This window comes from Lemur catta, chromosome 6 (genome assembly GCF_020740605.2).
Source record: "Lemur catta isolate mLemCat1 chromosome 6, mLemCat1.pri, whole genome shotgun sequence".
Classification (NCBI taxonomy): Eukaryota; Metazoa; Chordata; class Mammalia; order Primates; family Lemuridae; genus Lemur; species Lemur catta.
In genome coordinates this window covers 29,789,695-29,814,063 of record NC_059133.1, presented here as the reverse complement: position 1 = coordinate 29,814,063, position 24,369 = coordinate 29,789,695, and positions in this window count along the sequence as shown.

Sequence of the window (24,369 nt, the reverse complement as noted above, 5' to 3'; positions counted from 1 at the left end):
GTTCAATTCCAAATACAGCACATAGCCCACTTATCTCTTTCTGCACTGCCACTTTCCTATTCTAGGGTCTCATGCTTCAAAACATATTTTTGATCTTATTTCCTCAGAAGGGTCTTTACAGACTGGCCAATCTTCCAATTTATTATGGTGTCTTTCTAATTCATTATAATGTCTTGCTTAACTCTCTTAAAGTTGTCTTCATTCTCTATTCCTGTTCCTTACATTCCCTCCAAAGTCTAACTACTATCTTGAGTTTAACAGCATAAGTTACCTTTGCTTTTTTTTGCACTTCATAGAAATGGAACATAGAGTATGATTTAATGCTGGTTCGTTTTCAACATTGTCTTTGTGGAATGTTTATCCACACTACAGCATACAATTATTTAATTGTTCATTTTTCATTGCCATATAATATGCCATTTTACAAATATACCATGATTTATTTATCCATTCTACTGGTGGTAGACATTTAAGTTATTTCCAGGTTTGGTCATTATCCATGACATTGCTATAAAATTTCTCCCATTGTCTTTTCCTATACCTACACCTGGATTTATTTTGTGCATACAACTAGGATTAGAAATGCTAGGCTCTAAAACACTAGGTTTAGCTATAGTAAATATTGTCAAGCAGGTTTTGAAAGTGCTTGTAATCTCACTAACGAGTTTCGGTTTCTCCAAACACTTGAAATTTCCTTACAAACACTTGAGATTTTCAGTCTTTTTCATTGTAGCCACTCTGATGAGTATGTAGTAGAATTTGATTATTGCTTTAATTTGAAATTCCTGATGATTAATATGGTTAAGTGTATTTTCATATGTTTATAGGCACTTACATACTTTTTAATAATATGTATTCACATTTTTTCTATTTGCAATTGAGTTGCATGTCATTTTTGATTGTAAAAGTTCTTGAAGCAGTTATATATTTTAATGTATTTATAGTGAACTATATAATGACTATTTTTCCATTCTGTGTGATCTCTTTATATTCTATCAATCACTTTTTTGATGAATAGAAATTATCTATCTTAATATAGTTGAATATATTAATATCTCCTCATGTAGCTAGTGTTTTTATATCTCTAAGAGGTCTTTGCTTACTCCACGATCACAAAGGTATCCTATCTTTACTTCAAAAAGCTGTATTCATTTGCCTTTAACAATTAGATTTGAAATCAATCTAAAATTGATTTTGTTTATTTTATAAGATAGACAATGTCTTTTTTTATGTACAGATATATTGTAAGCACCCAGCAATAGGTACTGAATTAATATTTCTTGAATAAACTGAATAAATGGATGAATGAAATCATAGGCTTGGTTTAGTTCTAAAAAAGTAAGATATGTAGGATGCCTTCTGTATAGCAGACATTGTAGGTGGGATGTTCAAAATGCTGTTTCCAACCACATTATCCCTTCTTTAATACAAATATTATATCTTTATATTCTAGCATCATTCCATTACAGCCAGAGACAGCTATGTGGCACTACGCAGATCAATGAGATATCAGCAGAAATCAACTAGCTGCATCCGTTTCTTTTTCTCTGCCACTAGACTGTAATAGGTACATAGATATGATGCCTGAAGGTTCAATAGCCATATTGTAACTATGAGGTTACAAGAATGAGAACAAAAAAAAATAATAATCAGAAAAATATATCTAAGCAAGAATAAAACAAGAGCCTTGGTCCAAAGGGCATAATTAAACATCTATACTAATCATATCCCTAAACTTTTTGTTATATTACAAATAAACAACTTTAATTTAGTTGTTTAATTTTCTCTTATTTCCAACCAAAGACACCCTTAACTGGAGCAATCTAAGGGAACAATCAACATTTCCAGTGTGAGAGTGTTATAATACTTTAAAGGATCACTTCCTCATCCAACATGAATGAATGATGATGGTGGAAGGAATGTCCTCCCTCTCAGTTTGTGTTATGCTTATGTGAGTCAGACAGAAATCCTGGCCTAAAACCTGAATCCTGGATTTGCAGTCTTCCTAGTTATTTTGCTCTTGAAAAATTTACTTAATATCATCCACTGGTTTACAGTTTGCTTTCTTTGAAAAAATAAAACAAGACAGGAAAAGAGCCTGCTTTGAGAATTATTTTGGAAGAAGGCTTATTATAATGTCTGAAAGATAACTGATACAAGGAAATTTTTAAATAAATATTAGGTATATTCCTTCACTTTTCATTATAGTACATTTATAGTATGTACTTGAGAAAAGCATAAAATAAAAAATAAATCAAGATAAATTATTTTTATCTTGGATAAACTACTATATCAATAAAAATATGCACTAGAAATAAACTTTATCCAAATGGCAGCTATCTGGGAAGCTATATTCTGGTACACATGTGATATATTTGAAGTTCAGTTAAAACATCTTTTACCTTGTAGAAAAATATAGCAGGAATGTTTTCTATTATTTATGATGTTACATGTTGCTGGTAACCACAAATTTGAGTTATCATTTCATGGCAATCTAATAAATTATCATGGCCTAAGAAAGTTCATCATGCTTCCAAATATATACAAGTTATTATCAAACAGTTGCATGTCAGATATTACCAGAAAATGTATTCCATATTTTCAGGAAAACTCTCTAATTATTTGATGAGAAGATGGTTTATTTACCCCCAAATCTATAATCGTATTGGCAATGTTTCTTTATAATACTTTCATATTGTTTCTCAAGAAGGTAACAGCACAACTTTGAGATTTATAATCTAATATCTGTAATTTGTGCATGTGTCAATGCATTAATAAGAGAAAATTTATTTTTTTTCAGAACAGAAAATTGATTCATAACTTAAGTCAGTTTATACTAATAGGGTACTGCATTGATTTAAGTATTTGATTTGTTTGTCAGGCAAGACAGACAGGTTAAGCAACAAAGAAAAATAAGAGCAATTTTTTAAAAAGACTAAAATGTACTTGAAATTGATAAAGCACCCATTTTAGGTGACATACAAAGCATTAAGAAGATTAAGGGAAAAGAGCAAATAAATCAGTAAACCTTTACCAGACCTTTTAAAAATTTCATTAGGCTTAGAAACGTTCCCAAGGAAAGAAAAATAACAGATCTTTCTGCCTTTTTGTTGTTGTTGTTATTCAGGAATAAATCAAGAAATTATATCCTAATCAATTGAAGATGTGCATTTCAGAAAATCAGTGGGTTGTAAGGGAGAAAATACTAGCAAAGCTTATTACTACACAGCCCAGTTATTTCAATATTGAAAAAAGAACATCATGCCAAATTTTAGCAGTTCTTAGAAAATATTACAGCAATCAAATGCAAGGGCATTTTGTAGCTGTTAGAAAGTGTCATCATTAGTTTCTTACAGAAAATTCTGTCAAAAACTTTAAAAACTGAAAATAAAATATAACCAAAACCTCGGAGCAGCCTATCAAATGATACAGTAAATATATATAATTCTCTTTGCAAAAAGCAAGCTGAGGTATTTGTGGAAAGAACAGGGAATCATAACACCTTATATTTAGTTCTTGCTCCTGTTAAGGCACACTTACATTTGTTATCTCATTTGAGTCATTAAATAACATTGAAATATATAAGAAATTAACATGCCTCATTTTAAAAATTGAAAGATATGTTAGAGTGCACCCAGAGAATTTGACTTGTCAACTAGACTTTTGCTTTCCTCACTATTTATAAAGGATCATCAGTGCTGCTTTAAATTATGGAAATAAATTACAAGAAGGTTGAGTCAGTATTACAGCAGAAAAATCCTGAGAAAATGAATGGGAATAAAGAATATAATTCATGGCCTGAAGCTATTAGTGTTTGTTGTAACCTGCTTTGCCATTGCACTGTGTAATTCTGAGTTTTACAGTTGTGCCAACAAATGCTAATCAATTTGTAAATAACTTTGGGGATTATAATATTAATATATATACACATATATAATCCCCAAACAATTGTAACTATTCAACAAAAATTTGAGCTTGGGTAACTACTATAAAACACAGAATAAGATGCAATTTCTATAAAAGTCTTAATATGATATTAGCATACAGACACACAAACACACACAATGACTGCATATGTTTTGAGATATGTAAGAACTTCCTGAAGATGGAAAAAGATAAGATCAAGGCAATGAACAGTTCTCTTCTTGGAGGATCACAGCCCTAGAGGAAGAGCATGTGAAAACTGCAAGTATTAATAACAGGTATAAATAAGATATAAAAAATAAATATCCTTTATTTGTGTTACATAACTAATTTAAAATCCAAATTCTTCTATATTTTCCACCGCCCCAACTTTTCTTCTTCAGTCTCTTTGGCTAATGATAAAAGAAACATCAGTTATTTTAAGGCCCCCCCCCCCTACAGTCTCATGGATACAAATCCAAGAGACTTCTGTGTGCTACGGCATCACATTTAGGTATAAAAACCCTCAACAAATCTGTAAACTTCATCACTTAGAGAACAGGACCAGTAGGTGCACATTTTGGCCTCCTCAGGTGCTGCCAGGGATAGAAGCACAGTCTCCACAGCTCCATGGGGAGCTGAGTACATTCATTCTAGGCTCAGTCTAGGAACACTTGTCTCTCTCTAGTTATCTGCAGGAACACTGGCTCCTTTACCTTTCCTTTCAAGAACTGTAAGCAGAGCGTCTAAGAAGGTGTAGCTTTTTAAAAGCCAGAGAGGGAAAAAAGGATGCCTTCGCTGTCCGAGTAGAGAAAGCTTGGAGTACAGACTGAGCCTAGGCCCCTGGAGGTTAAGCTTCTCTTTCTGATCTCTTTTTATTTTCCTGGAGACAAGCAGGTTATATTTCACATTACTAATTCTGTGTTCTATTCATGACTCTAATATACAATGATATGTCCATCATCCCCCCCAAAATAAATAAAAAACAAGGGCTTAAGGGATTCCTTAAAGTCTGAGCAGACATTGTGACAATGTTCTTCCTCTGAAGTTGAGCAGCTCTCTCTAGCTTTTATGATGACCCCTAGATTACTCATCAGGTCAGCAGTTGGCTACAAGATTAACATGTGTGTGCAGTTGGCAGTGTATCTTCATCTTGACACCATTTTAGCACACTCTTAGGGAAGGCTTCTACTACCTGACTTCCAAAATGTGTCCAGAGTGGCATCCACTATAAAAAGTTTCAAAGTCCTCTAATTGGAAGGGTCTAGTCTGGTGACACAGAAATTACCATCTATTCCTGGATTTCCTCTGTGTAAAGAAAGGTATTCTCTTCCTTATCCTTCTTTTCATTTGCCCCATCTTCTGAGGGATGTTAAGTTCTGTTGGGCTGGTCTTAGTGACTAGCTTTGACACTCAGTTTTGTTCCTTCTCTTACCTATTGAAAACAGACCTGAACCCTGCCTCCTGAATCTAAAACACCTGGGAGGAGGGTTCTCTGTGCTTTGTGATCTAATCTAGTTTTAAGTGAAGCCATTTTTCACCAATCTTCTTGTAGTGTTCTCTGGTTTTTACCACTCCTCAAAACCTAGACTCAGATATTCCACCACAATTTCCGAAGTTGTTTGCTTGATAAATAGAGTGTCTTAGTCTGTTTGTGCTGCTACAACCAACTATCGTAGACTGAATGGTTTATAAACAAGGAAATTTATTTTTCACAGTTCCAGAGACTAAGAAGTCCTAGATCAAGGCTCTGGCAGATTTGATGTCTGGTGAAAGCCCTTTCCCTATTTCATAGACAGTGCATTCTCATTACATCCTCACGTGGTGAAGAGACAAAGGAGCTTTCTGGACATTTTTTATAAGGACACTAATTCTATTTATGAGGGCTCTGTCCTCATAACTTAATCACCTCTCAAAAACCCCAGCTCCTAATACCATCATCTTGAGAATTAGGATTTCAGTGTATGAATCCTGGGGGGAAATGTGCATTCAGTCCATTGCACAGAGATTATTTTAAAGACTGCAGCTCTCTGGCACTCATTCTCTAAGTGTTGACAATTCTTGGCTTCACGTATCTGAGATTGCTGTACCATTCTGGTATTGAATCCTCACCAAGATTCCAATACTTTTTTCCTGTTGTGGCATTTTCTTCTACCCCCCACCTCCCGCCCCAAAGAATACATATGTATTCATTTTTGACTTACAAATTACACTCCAAAACAGTGTAATTTGCATGCCCATCAACAGTGTGCAAACATAATTTTTAATGGAAACAGTATAGCATAGGAGTAAAGAGATTTTTCTCTAATATCAGAGAGACCTGGGTTGAATCATTTTAAAAAAATTTTCAATTATCATGGGTACATAATAGTTGTACATATTTATGGAGTACGTGTGATATTTTGATACAGGCATACAATGTGAATTATTCAAGTCAGGGAAATTGGAATATCTATCACCTCAGGCATTTTATCATTTCTTTGTGTTAGGAACATTCCATTTCCACTATTTTATTTATTTTAAAGTATACCCTAACTTATTGTTGATTATAGTCACTTTGTTGTGCTATCACATATTGTTCATTCTATTTAACTATATTTTTGTACACGTTTACTATCCCTACTTTATCCCCCCTCCCTCCTACCCTTTGCAGCTTGTGGTAACCATCATTCTCCTCTCTGTCTTCATGAGATTAATTGCTTTTAATATTTAGCTTCCACATATAAGTGAGAACATATAATATTTGTCTTTCTATGCTTGGCTTATTTCACTTAAAATAATGTTCTCCATTCCCATGCATGTTGTGGCAAATGGCAGGGTTTCTTTCTTTTTTGTGGCTATATAATATTCTATTGTGTATATACACCACAATTTCTTTATCCATTCATCTGCTGATGAACATTTAGGCTGACTCCAAACTTTGGTTATGGTGAATAGTGCTGCAATAAACATGGAAGTTCAAATATCTTTTCAATGTACTGAATCCCCTTCCTTTGGATATATATCCATCAGGCGAATTGCTGGGTCATATGATAGTTCTATTTTAGTTTGTTGAGGAACCTCCATACTGTTCTCCATAGTGGTTGTACTAATTTACAATCCCACCAACAGTTTATGAGAGTTTCCCTTTTTCCACATCCTTGCCAGCATTTGTTATTGCCTGTCTTTTTCATAAAAGCCATATTAAATGGGGTGTGATGATATCTCATTGCAGTTTTGAATTGTATTTCTCTGATGACTAATGATACTGAGAATTTTTTATATACCTGTTGGCCATTTGTATGTCTTCTTTTGAGAAATGTCTATTCAGATCCCTTGCCCATTTTTTAATCGGACTATTTGATTTTTTTTCCTATTGAATTATTGGAGCTCCTTATATATTCTAGTTATTAATCCCTTGTCAGATGGGTAGTTTGCAAATATATTCTCCCATTCTATGGCATTTTCTTACTACGTGAAATGCCCCATTTCTTGCAGGTCATTGTAGGGAGATGAAAATAGTCTTTAGAGTTGCTTGACGGCACATCCAGGCTAGAGGCACAAGGATCCTTGTACCCCCAGAGCTCCAGCAATATTGTCCACTGCATGTCTTTCCCTCTCCAGGGATAGAGACCACTTTTTGAACATTTGAGCCTTCTATCTTCTTCCTTTTCTTTTTTGTTTTATGTTTAAGACTCACAGAGAAATTAATCTTATAAACAACTTTTAAAAGTACATTATTTAGTTCTATCTTTTCTGAACCTTCTGTTGCCTGTTCTTTTATCTGCTTAGCGGTTTTTAAAACTACTTAAAATATACCTTCAAAGTTAATCTTATCAGAGTTCACTTTTATTAATGTTTCTCAAATCAGTTGTAACTTTTGGAAGTCCACACACAAACTGCAATCAATTCTCCCCATAGTTTCACAGATGATCTAAAAATTAAGTTAGCTATTTGCATATTTTGGCTATCAATTCTTAAATGATTGTATGTATTGAAAATATTTCCTTCTGTTTATCATTTAGCTATGAAGTCTTTTGCATAAAAATATGTATAATCTTTATTCAACTATAGTTATATCATTTCTTTTATAATTCTAATTTATAATTTTTAAAAATGTTATTTTGTTAGCTTTTACAAGATTAGTTAAGTATTTATTCTAAAATACATGAAAGTACAGATAAATATTATGAAAAAAATAATAATTACATATAATGATACCACCTCCCCCAAAACATCAACATTTTGATGCATCATGTTCTACATAAATATGTGAAAATAAATATATGCATATAAATATAGGCATTTTACATGCATATCTATTTTTAAACAAAAATGAAATTAGACTTCATGTTTTGTGTATATGCATTTTATTCTTTTAATGTTATGATCCCTTATCCATACCATTAAATATTTACCAATGCAATCCATCAATATGTTATTTGACCTTATGAATATTACATCATCCATTCAAAAATACGAAATTGGTGTGCATGAAGAAGGTTCTAATATTCTGTCATTTTTTAAATATGCAACTATTATTTCTTTAGCAAAAAAAATTGTGCATGTTCATGTTTATCTTCTTGGGATGAAACGCTGAAAAAGTAATTGTGGTATTGAAGTTCAGAAGCAGTTTTAAAGATTTTAACACTTAATGAAAAACTGACCTTCAAAAAGGTTATAGTGATGTACAATGAAGTAGCAATGAATGACATACCCTTAAACCTGTGTATTCATTAATACTGGTTCAAAACAATGTTATCTTATTAATTCAGCTATGAGCAAACTGTCAAGTGAAACTTGATGTTGAGCATGCAGAATTGTTCTTATTTTATAAAAAAGTTTAATTAATGAACAAAAAGCACAAATAAAATATTAATGTCATTGCTGCTGTTGTGGTTGATGTTAACGTGGAGGATAGAAAGGGGACACAAAAAGAAATAAATCCATGTTAAGTATCTCATTATCATAAGCCTTATTGTTGTCTTCCTTATCTTAATGAAGAAATAGAATTCAAATATCTTTGAAAGTATTCAAAGGAAAACACCAGCAGATTAAAAACACAGTGTATAAATCTCAAGTCACTTGGGTAGAATATAATTTTTAAAATGCTGATAACTCTAGCAAAAGCCATAAAAGAAAAAAAAACAGGATTATGACTAGGAAACAAATAGAAAATGTAAAATAAGATTAGCAAAGTAAGGACAAAATGAATTTGTACACATGAATGTATAAACTTCCTTATTTAAAAAAATCCTCATAATATGTCTAATATATATATCCAGCTCTTTCATTTTTTTCCTATTTCTTGCTTCCCAACTTCCATATAAAATGGTTTTTAAAATATGAAAATTTACATTGATTCGATGTTTTATTTTTAATTTTTATGGGTACATAATTTAACATATTTATGAGGTACATGTGATATTTTGATACAAGCATACAATGTATAGTGATCAAATCAGGGTTATTGGGGCATCCATTACCTCAAACATTTATCATTCTTTTGTGTTGGAAACATTCCAAATTTACTACTCTAGTTATTTTGAAATACACAATAAATTATTTTTAACTATTTTCACCCTATTGTGCTACCAAACACTAGATCTTTTTCATTCTAACTGTATTTTGTACCCATTAATTAACGCCTCTTTGTCCCTGCTCCCCACTACCCTTCCCACCCTCCAGTAACTATCATTCTACTCTCTGCTTTTGTGAGATCAACTTTCTTAGCACTCACAAATGAGTAAGAACATGTGATATTTATCTTTCCATGCCTAGCTTATTTCACTTAATATAATATCCTCCAGTCCCATCCATGTTGTTGAAAATGACAAAATTTCATTCTTTTTTCTGGCTGAATATTATTTCCATTGTGTATATATACCACATTTTCTTTTTTAATTCATCCATTGATAGACATTTAGGTTAATTCCACATCTTGGCTATTGTGAATAGTGCTGCAATAAACATAGGAGTCCAGATATCTGTTTTATATACTAACTTCCTTTCTTTTGTATATATAGCCAGCAGTGTGGGTGAGGACACAGAGAAAGGGGATCACTCTTATACTGTTGGTGGGACTGTAACTGAATACAGCCACTAACGAGAACAATATGAAGTTTCCTCAACAAACTAAAAATAGAACTACCATATTTTTTTTAATTGAGAAAAAAAGAGGGAGTGGAGAAAAAGGGAGGGAAAAGAGAGAGAAAGTGGAGCTGGAAAGGGGAGAAAAGAACATTCTGTCTGCTTGGGGCTGGGGGAAGGAACAGGGCAATAGACCCTCAGTTGCCTAGCACTAGAGATTTAAAGGCAATGGGCATAAAGTGTAGAGTAGATGAAGCAGTTTCCTAATACATTTAGTGACCTGAAGACTGCTCAATTTTCTTTCCAAAAAGCATATTGAAGCAATATATCTCTTAGGGTCTCTTTCTATCATTCTTTTTGGTTTTGATTGGTAGAATTTCCTTCAAAGTCTGAGTTTCAAGAGACCTTGGTAAATTATGTTTTATAGGTCTATAGCTCTTTAACAATCTCATTTTTGTGTGTGTGTTTCTTAGGAGTGGGGAAAAAAGATGGATATATGAATATAACGAAGTGTGACTGTTAGCTATTTTTCTCACAAAATGTACACCAAGATAGGTATCTTTTTCTCAGAAAGATAAATTTCAAATAATTACAATAAATGGAGCATGCAGTGCGTACAAAGTTCCAGTGAGAAACCTTGGTTCAAAAATCTCATCAGCTTGTTTTTTATTGCTCACACTGAAGGATGTGGACATACCTGACTATTAAACTTGTTTTAATTAGGTAATGGAGTTATAATGGGATGCTTTCCAGGACAGGTTATAAAATAACTTAGAACATTCGATTCCTTAGAGCAAGTAATTCATGTGTAGGCAAAATTCTCTCTCTACCACTTCATAAAATGTGGAGGACACAGTTAACCAAGAGTTTAGAGTTCATGGCATAATAAGGGAGTTGAACCCAATACGACAGTATATGATTGAAATAGTGTTTTAAGAAAAAAAATTAGTAATAGAAAAAATATTTTATCTTATCCCTAGGTATATTTTATCTAAAATTTCTGCCTCAGAAATTAGGCCTGAGCTAGGGAAGGTATCTTGTCCTTACTTTGGCAGGAACCTAAACAACCTGGTGAGAAGGATATGGAATAAGAGGTTCACACATTCAGGACCTCATCAGATTTTATGGAACTGAGTTGCTCAGCTACTGTTCATAGGATTTGTTGAAGCAATACATCCAAAATGAAATAAAGAAAAAAAATAGAGTGAAGAGAATCTAAGAACTTCTTCTATCATTTCTTTTACTTGCCCATTCTCCGCTTGTCCTGGGAAACAAAGGGGTTGCCCCTCCTGAGGTGTAGTGAGAACTGTCGAAAGATTTCCATGAATGTCTGGGTAAGGAAAGAGCCTTGATAATTCCACATTCTTTTAGTATCACATCTCCTTTGAAGCAGGACATAGCACAATGTGTTTGGGGGCTGGGGGTGGATAATAACTTGGAATTTGTACCCTCCTGCCTCAGTTTTGTTATGGAGAATTCTTGAGGTTGCTTTCAGTATTTAGAAATCATCTAGGTGGCATACAAAATCAAGCTAAATAGTCTGAGAGTAGGAGACAAGTTTTCTGAATTTGTTATATAAAACAGAAACTGGCATGGAGAAGTTTATGGGCCATATATAATTGAAGACTCTTAGTTGAGTTTGTAATCAAAAAGATGACTATTTACAGCATGAACCGATAGAGAGACTCCTCTACACTTCAGCTTTGAGATGATAAAGAATCCTGATCGAGAAAAAAATAAAAGGGATAAGCTCCAATGTTATAGATGTGGGTGAGAGAATAGAACTAAAAGAAAAAAAAAAGTCTTGGCTATCCGGAATCTTCCTCTCTCTTTAGCAATAGCTGATGAAAAGAAGGCTAAACACAATAAAAGTTAAAATTCTATGCTTACACACATCTTATGTTATCACTTTCAACCATGAGTAACTCTGCTTAATATGTGTGAGTTAATATTTCTGTTTTTACAGATAAGGATGTGTAATTTCTGAAATAGGGCAAGGACCTTGAAACTGTGAGTTGAACAAATGCATAAACTAATTAAGTAAAAATTAGTGCTCTGAGGCTCAAAATCTTAAAACTTATTGTCTATGTGGAAAAGTCACCTTCTAAATATACAATTAAAAATAATTAATTCCAACATGAAACGTTCATTGATAAAAGAGTAGGAGAAATCTTTTTAAAACTTTATTTTAAAGGTCGAATGTGTGATTATCCAGGAGTAGTTATGTGTTTGCATAAAAGAAAACTGTTTTAATATTTATTGATTTCAAGATGGATTCCAACCTAGTAATACAAAAATGCTGCTAGGAAGTAGAACGGATGTTAAAACATAATTATTTTATTTTTCAAAAAACACATTTAGTTTTTGAGCTCCCAACTCAAAGTTGGTAGCATGCCAAAAATTAGATAAATTATTATAATTTTTATTCCAAGCCTCCAATCTATCAATTGGAGTAATCTCTCCTCACTAATTAAAAATGAATTTAGTCAATTCATTTTTCCCCAGGCTTTTCTCTCATCCTCTAATTTCTAGGGCCCAACTTTCAGAAGTCTTAGAGTTAAGTGACATATAAGTTAAGGTGGGAAATGAGATGAAATTAGTCTGGCCCTCTATCTGTCTACACTGGTTGTTATTTTTCATACTGCCATATGCTGTGGAACTCCCTCATCTTAAATCTGAGGTCTAAGACTCCTCATTTGCTCAGCCTGTCCAATCCCATTAATTAAGCTCTAGCACCATATCTTTAACACTTTTGGTTATTGTAGAGTAGGACTAAAACAATATTTTAGTTTGTTTGATGGTGACTTGTTTTTTGCTCTTAGCTAACAGCCAAATTCCGCTTCTGTACACAAAGCTTGCTTGCTTATTGCTTGATTACGATAAAGAGCTAAAACCATGCTCAAATGCAGTTAAAAAAAAGAAAAAACCGCACCACAGGTGGCTTCCTGATAGGGAAGTCGGCTGTGCAGGGTGAGTGTCCTTGGGGAGAGAATCTCCTGGGAGGGAATCTCTTGGGAAAGAGTCTCTTCTCAAAAATAACTAGCAACAGACTCCAGCAAAAAAAAGTATAAAAGCTTTGTTTTTACCCCAGGGCGGGGTCCTGGTTCGTAAAGAGACCACTGCGTTGGTGCTCTGGGACCTGGACCCTAGCTCGAGCTAGTCAAAATAAAACTCCTTTGCCTTTGCAGCCTCAGTGACTCTGTCTTTCTGTTCCCGGGGCCGAGGAGAACCGGCTCTAACATTATTACAATTATTATAGATTCATTTATTTACCCACAAAAAGTGTCAATCAAATTGAATTACAGAAATTTTGATGTTTTGTATTTGAACCAAGGAAAGACTGAGATAAAAGAAGTTTTATACAATAATTTCTAAACTTAAACTAATTGCAATAAAATTCTCCAGATATTCTTTTTTTACAATTTATAAAATATATTTTAAAATCTATTTGAATAATTAACAGGCTATAATAGATATTTGAAATTGTAAAGTTAGAGTGATAAGGCATATAACAACTCTTTCGGATAATAATACTGATAAATCAATCATGGCATAATCACTGAATTTATTGATATAAAAATTGAGATCATGAGGAAATTGACAACTAAGAGTAAAAACACAGGCATATTTAATAGTCTAACATATGATCAAGTATTTAATGTCAAAATTAATGAAGAAGGAAGAAACGCTTTAATAATATGTGAGAAAATTTGGTTACTTGGAAAAGAAATCTAAAGCCCCGTATCAGGGACTTAAATTATTCAAATATAAACTATCTAATAAAATAAAAATTTAATATCTGAACAAGGATTTTCTAACCCTAAAAATACAGCAAGATGTTCCATAAAACATTAATGGACTTAACTTACATATGAGCTTAAGGAAATCATTAAATTTCTTAAAAAGATTTAAGTGTGAAAATGAAATTTACGACATGGGGAGTGCAATGCCTTCCAGGATAGTGGCAGATTTAACGGAAGAAATGCACCAATTTTGTTTCACAAAACAAGGATCAGAGATGAGTGACAATTTAGTGAGATAACTTGCTTCCTAATGAGCCCCTCAAAATCTGTTACTTTGTAATTAATGAGGCCTAAATCAAATTAGTTAAGGATCTACAGCCTTAACATGCCTCTTTCAAGAATGGGTAAGTCAAAGGTTAGAGTGCTTAAGCCACTTAGTAAATTCACATTAACTAGTCATGGCAGAGCCACTGAAGTTTTGAAACCAATATGCTTTAATCTGATAGCACTTTTTTCCCTTCTGTGAGATACTACATATTGGCAAACAATGATGGAGACATTTCAGATACCTAGACATCTGGGAACAAATTAAAATATTTTAAAATGCCCATTTGTTCTCTACTGTAAGCAATTCTACACCAAATTCAGATATTACGTTAGTTGTTTGTTTTGTTTTTGTTTTCATTTTTTAAACCATATTGTTTTAAGCTCTTTCCATGTATAAGTTAGCTTTTACTTTTGGGGGAAAACCCATGAAATGTGTGATCTGCTAAACACCCCCATATTTTTGTGGATAAATGCAAACAAAACATTTTGTAACAATGAGCCAGTGATCTTGATGTTATGCTAACTTCATCAATGTGTTAAAGAGAGTGTTTGGTGAATATATTTGAATAAGACTTGGGTTACCGATTTTTAGATATTTTCCATATTTAAACTAGAGAAGATAATGTCCCTAAAGGAAAAAGGACCTAAGACAGAACCTTAAAGAAGAACAAAATATATGTAGTGCCTATCCAAATGTGGCCCATGAATCATCCACTTAAAAAATCACTTTAGTGCTTATTAAAATGCTACACCTGAGGTGGGAGGCAAACCTACTAAATCAGAATCTGTTAGGTCCAGGATACTGCGTTTACCACTTTTAAAAAAACAAAAAACAAAACAAAACCCTCCTCATTTGATTCTTTCATATACTAAAATGTGAGAAGCACTCAGTTATAGGATTGGGAAAGGAAGAGGAACCTTGAATGAGGGAGTTAAAAGAAGTAAGAGAATTGGGAAACAAAAACCATAGGGAAGAAATTCATTTCATTTCTTGAAACAAAGAATTAAAGATAATAGAAATTATGAAAGGAATGAAATAATGAACTTATTTTGTTATACTAATATTCATAAAAAGTCAAATACTACTGAAGGAATAGTGAGTTGTATTGAGAGGGTACAATGTGAATTCAGAGATAGAACAGTTTCCAACTTCTACTGGAATCATGTTCTAATGTGGACAATCATGCCTATACATTGTGAGAATGAAAGAAATAATCATTAAGAGCTATTCAGGGATAAGTTAATAGTGGCAATTTTTTTCTTGAATAACCATAGCACATTCTAATAGATTATGAAACAATTGACCACAAAGAAGAAAAGGAAAGACAGTTTCAATGATGAACTGGAGCCTTCTCCTGTAAACTCTCAAAGACGAAATGAGTATCTCTTAGCTTCAAATAACCCTGAGGAAAATACACCACAGAAATCAGAAAATACTATAAATCAGCATCTCTCTAACACCGTCATGCCTGAAATGTCAAAAATCTTTGCCAAAAGATGAAGAGACATGGAAAGAAATTCTGAAAACAACCCTTAGAGTTCAGGACAAGCCAGAATGGTTTTCTTAGGAGAAAAAATAAAGTTTAGAGAATTGCCTAAACCAGGTATTGTGGCTCATACCTGTAATCCCAACTACTAGGGAGGCTAAGACAGGAGGATTGCTTGAGGCAAGGAGTTTAAGACTAGACTGGGCAACATAGTGAGACCTCATCTCTGAAAAAAAAATTAAATATGTAAAATTTAGCCAGAGAAAGTTTAAGGGGAAATACAAAAATTATCTGGGATATAATTATTATGTGTATAGGGTAAATACCATTGAGAGAAAGGATTATAGCATAGTTTCCTGGATGAAATAAGGACCATAATTCACTAAAACATACTAAAAGTAAAAAATTTTGAAATGTAAAAATATTACTAAAAGTTTATTGTTGCAATAATTTTTAGAGGCATTGAAAACAATGCCAGAAATATTTACAGGCTACAAAATATAATTTTATTCCAACACAAAACTAGAAATACTAACAAAACTCTGTAGGAAGACTATTTTTTATATTCAGTTAGTATTGTGATCATCATTCTTGTTACTCATTGGTGAAATCTAAGATCTTTTCCTATAAGAAGAGATATGTTTATATTCATGTTATTAGTACATATTTGATATGATATATAGAACCTGAAGGATGTAAACATTCTGTTTAAGTATAAAATGTTCAATTATAGTCTATGTATGAGCTTTTCAGTTTGAAAATTATAGTAAGATATTCAGAAATCACAAAGGAAAAGAAAAAAAGTACATTTCCACAACTATAATTAGAGAGGAAAGACTAATTACTGGAATACTTTCACCCTGAAGGTCCATGTATCTAGTAAGCTTAAATTGAATTATCCCTAAATCTGCTCACTTCTTAGAAGGGGCATATGATTTAAAAATACAGGAAAATCCCATTTCAGGTTTAGTGAGGCCTACTTTGTATTCATTCTCATGCTTGAATTGCTATGACTATGTCAAAGGAATAGATATATTTAGGGCTGAATGAAATTTCTCTATAATGTTTTCCATGGACTGAGCTATTTTTTAGAACAATTGGGAACCATTATGCAGCTATATACAGAGGTTTTATAGGCCTTTTGTTGAAACTTTAAAAATGTAATGTTACATAGGGGAGTATGATATGCCAATTTTTTTTTGATAAAAGTTCTTTGCATTTTAATATTGTATAAGAATTATGCATAACGTGGCTAGCTCACAGTCAAGGCCATCACCTCTAAATAACTCTGACTTTTTTAAAAAAGCCACAATATCCTGCATTTAGGAATTTATAATCAGTTCAGTCTGAGGAGTATATCTATTTTAGCACAAGTTCTAATACTATTACATTTCATAAGATAGCCTTTATTTAAGACTTTGCTGTTCCTCCATTCTTTTCAGTAATAACTGGTTTCAATGAAGAATGTATTATGGTGTATTATTAACCCATTTACTCTTGGACTTCCCTCCCACCTGTCTTTCGTTCTGCCTCTTTAAGCTGTCAGTCCATTGTATTCAATGAAGCATCAGAAAATACCAGGTTCTTTCAGCAGCACAGCAGGTGTGCATTTATGAAGCATATCTGATATATTCAGCAACAGTCAACAGATTAATGTCACTGCTCACAATCCTTGTTAAGAGAGAAGAGGAAACATCAATATAAAAATAAAAGTGCTATTTCTTTCACACATTTAAAGAAAAATTTAGAAAATGTGATGAAATAATCTCTTCAGACTCCTTAATGACAGCAGTTATCACTTTTTTCCAGTCTAATTCCTAGACCCATTTTGACTTTGAATATATTAATCTCTTGTTCATTTTCCTTAAGTAAACTGGTCTATAGATAAGGCCAAAGATGAAAGGGTATAAAAGATGGATTTAAGAGGTGAAGTAAATTATTTTCTCAGTCTATTTAAATGAGCTTCTATAATTCCCAAATGAATTGTAACGTTGGATATTTCTTCTTTCCTTGTTTCATTCATTAAAATAATAATATAATATTCAGAAAAAATATACATGGGAAATGTATACAGAAGCTCTTAGCTATCTTCCAATTTCTGTTCCCCTTTATTTTTCTATTTCATATTAATTGTGTGTGTGTGTGTGCACATGTGTGTTAAGCTTGGCATTTGGCTTCCCAGGATAAAGAGTATATTTCCCAAATTTCCTTTCAGCTTGATGTGATCTTGTGACTAATTTCTGTCCAGTGAAACACAAGCAGATAACTTGTGAGGCAGCTTCTGAACATTTCTTAAAGAAAATTTCATGTGCGTTCTTTGCCTGTAATTCTCCATCCCTATGTCCATTCTATTACCTGAAACATGCAGGTTGTTATCTCAAACCATAAGGTCAAAAAGGCACAGTGTGTACAATAGAGTAGAACACATAAGTAAATGGGTAGAGGATGCTGAAAGCCAGTTTCCTTACTCTCAGGGAGGGATGTTCACATAAGCAAAAATGTATGTACATATACATGTATGTGATGTGTGTTTATATACACACAGAAAATAAAAATAATTATAAATATGTGTATATACACATTTTAGCACATACTTATATATCACCTAGTTCTGTTTATTGAAAGAGCCTAGAATCAGTGGCATCTCGGAAGCAACAGGCACACCTAATGCCCAGATCTTGGTTTCTAACTATTATTCCTGTAAAAGGAAGTAGGGTTTATTGGAGAAATGGCTTTTTCTAGTTGGGACAAGAACAATAAATATAATTCTGGGGCATCTGTTAGTAACAGACTATAAGGAATTGCTCAAAAAACAGAAGGATGTTTAAATGTTAAGAGAAATTGAGCCAATGAGAAGTAGTTCCCGATGGTCAAAACTAGAATAATTTGAGCAACAAAGTGAGTAATGTAGCATGGGATTATAATTTAAAGTGTAAAATAAATATCAATGAGCCATAATGATTTAAATAAATAATTGAATAAATAATAAAATGGGATAGAAGCGAAATCTTCCTTAGTTCTTTACAGACTTCCACTAAATAATGTCTCCTCCCTACTGTATGTGCAGCTTAATCTCTTCCTTCTTAAGGGTGTGCTGAATCTAGTGACAGGCTTCCAAAGAATGCAATACAGTATATTAAAAAGGAAAGAAAGTAATTTTAGGGTGGAGATATCTGACAAGCACAACCTTAATCAAGTCATGGTTAATATCACCCGTAATGACATGTATGCACTCATATGATGAGAAGAGCACATCACTTCTGTGGTATTCTTGCCCAAGATCAATAACCCCAGTTCAATCATGAAAAAAATATCAAATAAACCCAGATACATCCATTACCATGGTGAATAGAAGGGTCAAGAGTAAGTATCCTTGCCTTGTACCAGATCTTACTGGGAGAGCATTCAGTTTTCTTCCTGTTGATTTTAATGTTACCTGGCTTTTTTTTTTTTTAACAAATGGTATTTATTATGTTCAGTAATTTTCTCTCTATACATAAACTGTTGAAAGTTTATTTCAAGAATGATAGTGGACTTTGTTGAATACTTTTTCTGCATCAATTGAGATGATCATGTGGCTTTATCTTTCATTTTATTAATCTGATATATTTCATTGATTTATTGGAATATGTTAAACCTATCTCACATGCAAGAAATAAATCCCACTTGATCATAATGTATAATATCTTTGATGTGTTGTTGGATTTGGTTTGCTAATTTTTATTGAGGATTTTTGCTTCAATGTTCATCAGAGGCATTGTCCTGTAGGTTGTTGTCTTGTTCTTTGTCAGGCTTAAGTATCAAAGCAATGCTGGCCTCATAAAATGTGTGTTTGGAAGAATTCCCTCCAGTTCTGTGTTTCAGAAGAGCTTAATAAGTATAGGTATTAATTCTTCTTTGAATATTTGTTAGAATTCAGCTATGAAGCCTTCTGGTTCTGGGCTTTTCTTTGTCAGGAGGTATTCTATTATTTCTTCAAGGTTTTCATTTATTACTGATCTGTTCAGGCTTTCTATTTCTCCCTGACTCAATCTTGGTAGGTTGTATTTTTCTAGGAACTTATCCATTTCCTCTAGGTTATACAATATATTCTCATATAATTCTTCAGCATAATCCCTGATGATTCTTTTTTATTTCTGAAGCACCTATCGTAATTTCTTCACTTTCATTTTTATTGTTTGGATTTATTTCAGTCTTCTTTTTTCTTAAACTATTAATAACTAAGGGTTTGTCAACTTTATATTTTCAAAAAATGGTTAGTTGTATTGATTCTTTTTATGGTTTCCTGTTATTTTATTTATTTCTGTTCTGACTTTTATTATTTCCTTCCTTCTGCTAATGTTAGGTTTAGTTTGTTCTTTTTCTATTACCTTTAGCTGTACTGTTAGACTATTTATTAAGGAACTCTTCTTATTTTAATGTAGCCATTTATTACTATAAATTTTTCCTTTATAATTGCTTTTGCTACATCTCACAAGTTTGGGTATGTTGTATTTCCATTTTCATTTGTCTCAAAATATTTATAAATTTCCCTTTTAACTTCTTCTTTGACCCATCAGTTATTCAAGAGAAAGTTTTTTAATTTACACATATTTGTGAACTTTTCAAGATTCTTTTGTTATCAATATTTGGTTCCATACCATTCTGCTCTGAAAGGATACTAGATAATATTTCAGTCTTCTTAAATTTTTAAAGCCTTTTTGTGGCCTAACATATAGTCTCTCCTGGAGAATGTTCCATGTGCACTGGAAGAAAATATGTATTATTCTTCTGTTGGAAGGACCATATGATCTCGATAGATACAGAAAAAGCATTTGACAAAATTTAGTACCATTTTATGATAAGAACTCTTAAAAAATAGGCATAGACAGAACATACCTTAATATTGTAAAAAGCCGCATACAACAAACTCATCGCCAATATCTCACTGAATGGGGAAAAATTGGAAGCATCTCTGCTTAGAAATGGAACGAGACAAGGTTGCCCACTGTCACTACTTCTGTTCAACATAGTGTTGGAAGTGCTAGTCAGAGCAATCAGGCAAGAGAAGGAAATCACAACTATGCAAATGGGGAAAGAAGAATTCAAACTATTGCTCTTTTCTGATGATATGATCCTATGTCTAGAAAACCCCAAGATTCTGTCTAGAGACTCCTAGAATTGATAAATAAGTTCAGCAAAATCTCAGGATAAAAAATTAATGAACACAGATCAGCAGCATTCCTATACAACAACAACAGTCAAGCTGAGAATCAAATCAAAGAGACTCAATACCATTCACTATAGCAACAAAGAAAATAAAATACCTAGGATTATATTTAACCAAGGAGGTGAAAGATCTCTACAAGGAAACTACAAAACACTAATGAAAGAAATTATAGATCACAAAAAAATGGATAAGTATTCCTTGCTCAAGAATTGGAAGAATCAGTATTGTTAAAATGACCATACTGACCAAAGTACTCTACAGATCCAATGCAATGCCTAACAAAATACCAGTGTCATTTTTTGAAGAATTAAAAAAAACAATCCTAAATTTCATATGTAGCCAAAAAAGAGCCTGAAGAGCCAAATCAATCCTAACCAAATGGAAAAAGCTGGAGGCATCACATTACACCACTTCACATTATACTACAAGGCTATGGTCACTGAAACAGCATGGTACTGGTATAAGGGTAGAAACATAGACCAGCAGAATACAATAGAGAACCCAGAAATAAAACTGCCTGCCTATAACCAACTGATCTTTAACAAAGCAGACAAAAACATACAATGGATAAAGGACACCCTATTCAATAAATAGTGAAGGGAAAACAGGATAATCACATGCAGAAGAGTAAAACTGGACCCCTGTCTCTCATGATATACAAAAATTAACTCAACATGAATTGAAGACTTAAATATAAGATCTGACACCATAAAAACTACAGAAGCAAACCTAGGAAAAACTCTTCTGGACCTTTGCCTGGGCAAAGAATTTATCACTAAGACTCCAAAAGCAAATGCAACAAAAATAAATGTTAATAAATCTGACTTAATTAAACTAAAAAAGCAATAATCAATAGAATAAATAGACAACCTCAGAATGGGAGAAAATATTTTCAAACTAGACATCTGACAAAGGACTAATAATCCAGTGTTACAAGGAACTCAAATCAGGAAGAAAAAAATAAATAATTCCTTAAAATGTGGTCAAATGACATGAACATTTTCAAAAGAAGAAATATGTATGGCCACGAAACATGAAAAAATGCTTAACATCATTAATAGTCAAGGAAGTGCAAATTAAAAGCACAATGAGATACTATCTTACCCCATCAGAATAGCTATTTTTATTAATAAAAATTCATAAAACAATAGATGTTGGCATGGATTCCTACACATTGTTGGTGAGAATGTAAGTTAGTACAACCTCTACAGAAAACAGTATAAAGAATTCTCAAAGAAGTAAAAGTAGATTTAACATTCAATCCATCAATTCCATTACTAGATATCTACACAAAGGAAAAGAAGTCACTATAAGAAAAAGACATTTGCAATCATATATTTCTCACAGCACAATTTACAATTGCAAAGATATGGATCAACCTAAGTGTCCAGCAACTGATCAGTGGAAAATAAAATGTAATATATGTGTGTGTATCTGTGTGTGTGTGTGTGTGTGTGTGTATAAAATAATGGAATACTACCCAGCCATAAAAAGATTGAAGTAATGTCTTTTGTTGCAACTAGGGTGGAACTGGAGGCCATTAACCTAAGTGATTTAACTCAGGAACACAAAACCAAATACCACATGTTCCTATTTACAAGTGGTAAGTAATCTATGAATTCACATAGTCATACACAATGACATAATGGATATTAGAGACTCAAAATGGGGAGCTTGGGAGGGAGATGAGGGATAAAAAATAACCTACAATGTACATTATTCTGGTGATGGGTATACTAAAAGCTGAGACTTCACCACTATACAATTCATTTATGTAACGAAAACCACTTGAACCCCCAAATCTATTGAAATAAAATAATTTTTAAAAAAGAAAAAAATGAATAGCAGGGAAGAACAATTAAAAGAAGTATAAAATATAAAATCTAATAACATAAAGAGATATGATTCCTGAAAATTAGCTACCACTAACAAGAAAAATCAGAAATAAATTCTCTTCAGCTGCAAATAATTCCATAAAGCAGTTGAAAAAATACTCTAAAATTACTGTTTTTCATATCCAAAATTATAAATGAAGGTATAACTTACATTTCACAATATTATCCAAAAATAGAAATAAAACAAGGAGAAATTGAATATGTTAAAGCCAACTAAAATGTTGGCAATAGAAACATACACACTAGAATTGTTTTTTTTCAATTGATGAAATAGATGATATTCACTTATAAGTAGACCTAGTCAGGAAGAGAATTAATGAATTGGAAGTTAATGTTGGGATATCCTGTAGAGTGCTATATAGAGGCACAGAAACTAAATATGAAGACAGTTAAAGCATATGATAGTTGAGGGAATATTTTATAATGTAATTACTTTTTATATGCTTTTCTCAACTCTCTGTTTTTGTCTGTTTCTTGTCACTCGTGAATTTTCCAGTTACCTTATTTTCTAGGAATATAGCACCCATGCATAAAAAGGCATTTGTCTGTGTTTCTATGGGTCATATATTGCCCAAATTCACATGTTATTTGTACTATACAAACACCTCTGAAATAACTAAAAATGTGACCAAAATTGTTAAAACATAGACAAGGCCTACCTTTATGCTTTTAATCTCACCATTTCAGACTCCCTCTTTTTATACTGCCATCCTCTCTTGGTTCTCATAAAGTTTAGTAGGCTTTCTGACTTCCTGGGTTCCATCAATATGGAACCACACCGAAGCGATTATTTACTTGGCAAAACTGTGGACATTTACAAGCATATTTCCTATGCCTATGAAATCTACTCCATAACCACCATGGTCAGATTTGTGTTAGATGATGACTAGTTTGGCAACCAACACTATTTTTAAAAGTTAGTGAAGAGTAATTGGTTGAAGTTTTACCTTTCCCTGTAATTATTAAGAATCACATTTTGATTGGCTTATAAATAGTTACCTTTTTAACTACAAGGTGTACAAACCTTGTCTTTATACCATATAAATAATTCTTTTGAAAGTATGTTTTCTTCTTATTTATCATACTGCTTTCTTTTTTTAACTCCCCCTCCACACACACACACACACACACACACACAAACACACAAACACACACACACAAATAAAATCAAGTACAATAGTCCCCCCTTATCTATAATTTTGCTTTCCACAGTCTCAGTTACCTTTAGTCAGCTGTAGTCTAAAAATATATAAATGGAAAATTCCAGATGTAAACAATTCATAGGTTTTCAATTGCATCCCATCCTGAGAAGCATGATGAAATCTCATGCCATCCCACTCCATTCTACCTGGGATATGAATCATCTCTTTGTCCAGAACATCCACACTGTACACGTTACTGCCAAGTTAGTCACTTGGTAGTAGTCTTGGTTATCAGATCAACTTTAGTGGTATCAGAGTACTTGTGCTCAACTAATGCTTATTTTACTTAATAATGGCTCTAAAGCACAAAAGTAGTGATGCTGGCATATTATTACAATTGTTCTATTTTATTATTAGCTATTGATAAATTATTACTGTACCTAATTTATAAATTACAGTTTATAATAGGTATGTGTGTAGAGGAAAAAACGTAGCATATATAAGGTTCAATATTATCTGCACTTTTAGGCATCCACTGAGGGTCTTTAAACATATTCCCTGTAGGTAAGGGGTGACTACTGTACTTACCTAGCT